The sequence below is a fragment of the Eriocheir sinensis genome, chromosome 8, assembly GCF_024679095.1.
Source record: "Eriocheir sinensis breed Jianghai 21 chromosome 8, ASM2467909v1, whole genome shotgun sequence".
NCBI classification, from domain to species: Eukaryota; Metazoa; Arthropoda; class Malacostraca; order Decapoda; family Varunidae; genus Eriocheir; species Eriocheir sinensis.
The window spans coordinates 5957813-5964717 of NC_066516.1; positions in this window are offsets into that span (position 1 = coordinate 5957813).

Genomic DNA, 6905 nt, shown 5'->3' on the forward strand with positions numbered 1-6905 from the left:
TTTTCTTTACTTACTGCAGAAAGTTGTTTGGCCATTCATTACATACTGAACGCGATTGTTATTGTTTCCGATGTGTAACACTATATTTGTCAACGTTAAATTCCTTCTATTTGCCAAGGATTGGCCCAACGCAAATCGACCCAGATCTGATTGTAATGTTTCTTCAAGTCGAGTGTCGCAGTTACCTTTACTAGCGACTTTGTGTCATCAACTTGATAATTTTGCAAGTGAGTACCATCATCGATATCATTAACATAAATTAAAAAGAGCATAGGGCCAAGCACTGATCCTTGAGGTACGCCGTTTCGCTTCTAACATAAGAGGGGAGGAAACATGGAAACATTTGGACTAGCAGGCAGCAGAAAACCTGTTGGCTCTATTACTAGACTGCCTGCTTACAATGATTTAACTCAATCCGTTTGTCATAGGAGTGGCTTGGCAGGGAAGGATTAAAGCACTGTGTACCTACCTTGGATACGTTCCTTAGTTCACTCCCGATGCAAGTTAAGTGAGCAGATCAATGCGTTTCTTGAAGGAGTTGATGGTCTCTGGTAGCTAACCACTTCTGCAGGAAGGTTGTTCCAGTGGCGAACAACTCTATTCGAGAAATAACTCCTGCTGATGTCGGTATTGCATCGCTTTGCTTTGAATCTGTTTTCCGTTGTTTCTTGTCCTCAGGTTAGTTTGTAGCGAAGAGTTTGGAGAGATCAACATTGCTGAGCTTGTTCAGGTACTTAAAGACTTGTATCATGTCTCCCCGTAGTCGTGTCTCTCTTTTCCAACGTGAAGAGGGTTGAGTCGCTCGAGTCGCTCTCTTCGGAAGAGGAAGAGGAGGAGGCAGGAGGAGGAGGAGGAGGAGGCAGGTATAGGAACGTTGAATGAAAAACATATATTTCCTCTCTCTCTCTCTCTCTTTTTTACTAAGCTCTAGATAACTTAAAAATCCTTAGTTTCAATGCAAGTAGCCTCCAAGAAAACAAATTTGATGAGCTGACATGTCTTCGTTCTAACAGAAAATATTGACATAATTGCTATAACCGAAACATTTATCGACACCACAAATATTGATTTAAGTTCCGAATACAACATAGATGGCTACAGACTCTTCAACAAAGATCGTGTGTAAACTGTGGAGGTAGGAGGCCTACCTTTCTTTTGTCAAAAGGTATTTGCAACTCCACTGACAAAACACCAAGAGACAGTAACGTTGAACATTTGTGGGCAAAAAGTGAGTAAACATTGCAAAAGTCAATTTAAATATATCTGTCACCAAATTTACAGGCCTCCTGGACAATCACCACTGATGACGATCATGAAATGTACAGCGTTTAAGGCAGTCACTTTCAATAACAACGACTCACTGATATTAGGAGACTTTAACCTCCCCATATCGATTTTCATGGACACCAAGTTTCGGGTACAGAAGGCGAGTCACATAGAATGATTAGAATTTTAGAAGAAAATTATCTAAGCCGGGAAATGGTTTCTGAGGCCACACTCGACAAAATAACATACTCGACCTCTGTTATAACTACCCAAGATAACCTTATTGTCAGTAATGTCACGGTAGGAGGAACACCTCGGTTCTTGCGATCATAAACTAGTGCAAGTGCCGACATTAGAGCTCAAACATCAGTGACTGAAAATAGTAAAGGTGCCCAATTTCAAAAGAGCTTTCAATTTCAGAACCTCGACAAAACTAACAGAAATACAACTATCAGATGACGGCAATGTAGAGGTGACGCCTGGCTGCTTTAAAAAATCATTTACTCACTCATCAGCAGAACACATTCGTCCCCTTGTGCGAGGTGAGCGAATTAACACTAATAAAAAGCCCACCTGGTTTAATAGCGAAATTAAACACTCAGTCAAGAAGAGAAATTGTCTTACATGGTTAAAGAAAAAATAGAACAAAGCACGCCTGAAAAACATTGGGTTAGACTTTATAATGATGCCAGGCGACGAGTAAAAAAGATTAGTATGTCAGGGCAAAGCGTAGATATGGAAGGCTTGGAAATATTGCAGCTTCAACTGTAAAAATAATCCTGAAATCTTTTCTTCAGTTACATAAACAACAGAAAGGCGATCAGAAGTGGAATTGGACCTTAACAAACAGCGACGGTGCACTAGTGACTGACAGCCAAATACATTGCAAACCTCTTTAAACAATTACTTTTCCTCGGTGTTTCAATACCAACAGTCTCCTCCCACTCATCTCCAGCGCCAGTACTAATGTAAATCTCGGATATTTAGCATGCATTGCCTAATTTTGAAATAACAACCTTAAAGCTCTCCAGTCACTTAAAACAAATAAAAGTCCCGGACCCGATAAAGTATATCCTATGCCGCTTAAAGAAACAAAGAGCGAAATACTCTCCCTTCCTCACAACCATATTCAATATGTCCTTGCGACAAGGCATCGTCTCCTTCGGATTGGAAATAGGGCTAACGTGACACCGATTTTTAAGAAAGGAGACAAAAAATACCCAGGTAATTACAGACCCATTAGTCTAACTTCGGTTGTAGGTAAGCTTACTTGAGGGCACATAATTAGAGACAAAATTGTGAGTTACCTTAAAGCCACTTATTAATTGAGATCTCACAACATACGGTTCTCCTGGAAACAAGAGATCCTGCTTATCAAACCTATTGACCTTTTATAGCATCGACCTCTTCTCAGTTTATGACGTAACCAAATCACTGGACGTAGTCTATCTTGATTTCCAGAAAGCGTTTCAGATAAAGTCCCACATCATAAATTACTTTATAAATTAAAGTTTAAATAGGTATTGACGGTCAAGTAAACCAATGGATCGCGGAATTGGTTGAGCACAACAGACAACAAAGAGGCAGTGATTGACGGATTTAACTCAGAGTGTAAGCACCGATCACTAGTGGCGTCCCTCAGGGCTCGGTTCTCGGCCCAGTGCTCTGGCATGATTTACATCAACGATGTGGATGTTGGAGTCAATAATCCCATTAGTAAATTTGCAGACGACACAAGATTGGTAACTCGATTCTCACTGACGAAGACAGGCAAAGCCTCCAAGAGGATTTGCACAAAATTTCAGCTTACGGATAGGATGGGAGATGCCCTTTAACGTAGACAAGTGCCAGGTCCTTCGTTGGAACAAGAAATAAGATGTTCGATTACGAAACAAGGCGGCGTTAAACTCAATAAGCGTTCAATGCGTTAAGGACCTGGGGGTCAAAATCGCGTTAAACTCAAATTCTCACATCAATACATCGATGCAGCGAATAAAGAGAACAGAATGTTGGGCTTTATTACAAGAAAGTTCTTTATTTAAGAATAAAGATGTACATACTTCCGCTCTACAGTGGTTTTAAGCCAGACTCCCCACTTTGGAATATGCGGTACAGTTTCATTCCCCCACCAGCAAAGAATAGTTACAAATTAGAAGGTGTTCAGCGTCAGCCATCAAAATGATCCCTTTCCTTGGTGCAACAAATCTTACGAAGAAAGTTGTTACTTTCCACCGTTAATATGTTCTCTCTTGAGAAACGTCGCCTGAGGAAAAACTGATCGAATATTTTAAAAATATTTAATTGTTTCAATGAATGTAGACAGAACAAATTGTTTATGATCGACAGACACATTGCGAACGAGGAACAATGGCATAAAACCTCCAAATGTAGACAAGTACATTCCAGACTCGGGGGTACTCAAATTTTTTCTTCACCAACGTTGTAGTAAGCGAGAATGGAATAGCCCCACCTTCAGTGGTCCAGTGTAACACGATTGACCTTTTAAAAACAAGCTCGACCGTCACTTCCTTCAACTTAATATTAACATTAATATTAAGAAATGCAAACGTTTGGAGCCTTCTGTAGAATCACTTTAGGTTTGGCGGGATTAGACCACTAGTCTGGGACCATATGGGGTCTGATTTTCAAATCTATCCTTCTCGGTAGTTATTTAAGTCGTTGCATTGTTATTTTTGTTCACCTGCGCGGAAGAGAGAGAGAGAGAGAGAGAGAGAGAGAGAGAGAGAGAGAGAGAGAGAGAGAGAGAGAGAGAGAGAGAGAGAGAGAGAGAGAGAGAGAGAGAGAGAGAGAGAGAGAGAGAGAGAGAGAGAGAGAGAGAGAGAGAGAGAGAGAGAGAGAGAGAGAGAGAGAGAGAGAGAGAGAGAGAGAGAGAGAGAGAGAGAGAGAGAGAGAGAGAGAGAGAGAGAGTCTGACTTCATTTTTTTTTTAATATATATAAATAAAATAATTTCACCCAGATTTTTATTTATTTTTATATATATTATCTTCAATAATTTAGTTTCGTTCAATTTTAAAATTTGAAAAGGTTGTTGTTTTTGTTGTTGTTGTTGTTGTCGTTGTTGTTAATGTGTTCTGATCCACCACAAGCTCAAGGAAAGGAAAGGAAAGGAAAGGAAGGAAAAGGAAAGTGGAGACTGGGTTTAGTGGTAGAGGGAGATAGAGAGATAGGGAGAGGGAGGAGATGAAGAAGAAAGGAGGAGGGAGAAAGCAGGGAGAGGAAGAGAGAGTTAAAGATTTTTTTTACAGCAAAGGAGACGGTTCAAGGGCATAAAAAAAAGGAAACAATAATGAAAAAAGGCCTGCCACCTCACTGTTCCCAAAGAGTCCAGAGGAGTGACCGAAGGATAGGTCACTCGGGAGGAGAGGTGTCCTAGTTATCCCTCCTCATGAAAGAGTTCAAGTCGTAGACAGGAGGAAATACAGATGAAGGAAGATTGTTCAAGAGCACCAGCGTGAAGGGGTGAAAAGTGAAAAATGCTGGTTAACTCTGTGTGCATAAGGGATTTGGACAGTAAAAGGATGAGCGTGAGTAGAAAGTCGGTAGCAGCGAGGCCATGGGAGGGGGGACATGCATGTTGCACACTGCAAAGAGTGTCAAGGCGTGGAAAATATCGATAGGAAGATAGAAAAAGAGAGGCAACAATATGGCGGCGGAATTCAAGAGGCAAGAAGATCATCAGTAAGAGGAGGAGAGCTGATGAGATAAAGAACCTGAAACTTAGACTCCACTTCAAGTCCAGGATAGCTGTGAGGCAGAGCCCATTGGCTGACACATGAGAGCGCATACTCCATACAAGGCGGACAAGTGCCTCAGAATATAGATATGGAAGCAACCTGTTAATGAGAGGGAAGTAGGTGGAAGAGAGAGGGGTAGAGGGGAAGGGAGATTTAAAGAGCATAAAGGAGAGGGAGAAGGCTGAAGAAAGGGGAGAAAGAGAGCAGAGATGGGAGTTCAGTGAGAAAGAGGAGGGGAGAGTGGGAAGGAAAGACGAAAAGAGAATAAAAGGAGGAGACAGGAAGGAAAGAAGGAAGGGAGAAAGAGAGCCGAGATATGGTAGGTTGGGGGGAGAGGGAAAGAGGGAGGGAGAGACAGGAGACGAAAGAGAGGATTGGGAGAGAGAAGGAAGGAAGGAAGAGGAAAAAGAGGAAAAAGAAAGCAGAGATATGGGAGTTAAGAGGGAGAGGAAAAGACGGAGGGAGGGAAAGGAGAGGGAAGAGAGGAAGAAGAAGGAGGAGGAAGAGGAGGAGGAGGGGAGTAAGTCATCAATCAAAGGACAAATGAGAATAAATAAAATAATGATGATCACAGGATGAAGGATGTGATGATGATGATAGATAGACAGATAGATAGGATAGATGAGTAGATAGATAGAGGATAGATGTCAGATAAAGAAGAAATAAAATAAAATAACTCTAATCCCTCTTCCTCATCCTCCCTTTCTCCCTTTCTTATCTCTTTCTCCCTCCCTCTCTCTCTCTCTCTTTCTTTCTTCTTCCTCCCTATTCTCACCCTCTTCCTCGTTACCTGTTTTTGTCTCCCTTTCTTTCTTCCTTATCTTCCCTCCTTTCACTCTCTCTTTCCCTCTTCTTCTCCTTTTTTCACCCTCTTCCTCCTGAATAAAAGGCTGAGGGCGTCCTACAAGGGTTTGTGCCAGTCCTCGTTTTCATTATTTACATCAATGACTTGGACACAGGAATTAGTAGTGATGTCAGCAAGTTCACAGATGATACCAAGATCGAGTAGAGTTAATCCAATCAGAGGTGGGGACGTCATTGTTCTCCAGGATGAGCTTGACAGACTATATGATCAAGGGAAGTGGCAGATGGAATTCAATGTCGGGAAGTGTAGCATTCTGAGGAGTAGGAATAACCTCACATACCATCTTTAAATGACACACTATGGTTCAAGGAGAGACTAAGAGTCCCAGTGAGTTAATTCAGTCCCAGGGCCTCAATGCATTCAGGCTTAAAAAATCGGGCAAATAGAGTACTTGCTTCCCATCTCAAGGACAAGCAATAGAGCGCTGTTACCCTCAAACTTACTTTAGGCACTAGTTAGACCTCATCTCGATTACAAATTATTCTATCCCCATTATAGAATGATTACTAAGATGTTAGAATTTGCACAGAGGATAGATGACAAAGATGATTCAGGGGTGAGAAACTTCTACCATGAAGACAGGCCACAGCCAAATCTACACCTCTAGAAAGGCGATGGACAAGAGGAGACTTGATCGTTTAAATGGTGAAGGATTTAATAATGAGATGTCAATAATATTTGATAGTAAAAGAGCTGGTAGGACGCGTATAAATGGTTTAAGTTAGACAAAATCAGATTTGAATAAAGACATAGGCAAGAATTGGTTTACCAATAGAGTGGCATTTCATCGAACAGGCTTGGGAGCCGCGTTGGGTGCCAATACCATAGACACATTCAAGAAGAGGTTAGATAAAGCTTGGATGGTGAGGTATGGAGTTGAGTACAGGAGCTGCCTTATATAGGGCCAACAGGCCCTTGTAACCCTTGTTCCATGTCTTTATGTTCCTGCTTCTTCCCTTTCTTTCTTTTTCTATCTTCATGTGTTCCTTTCTCTCCCTTCCTTCCCCCCTTTCCTCCC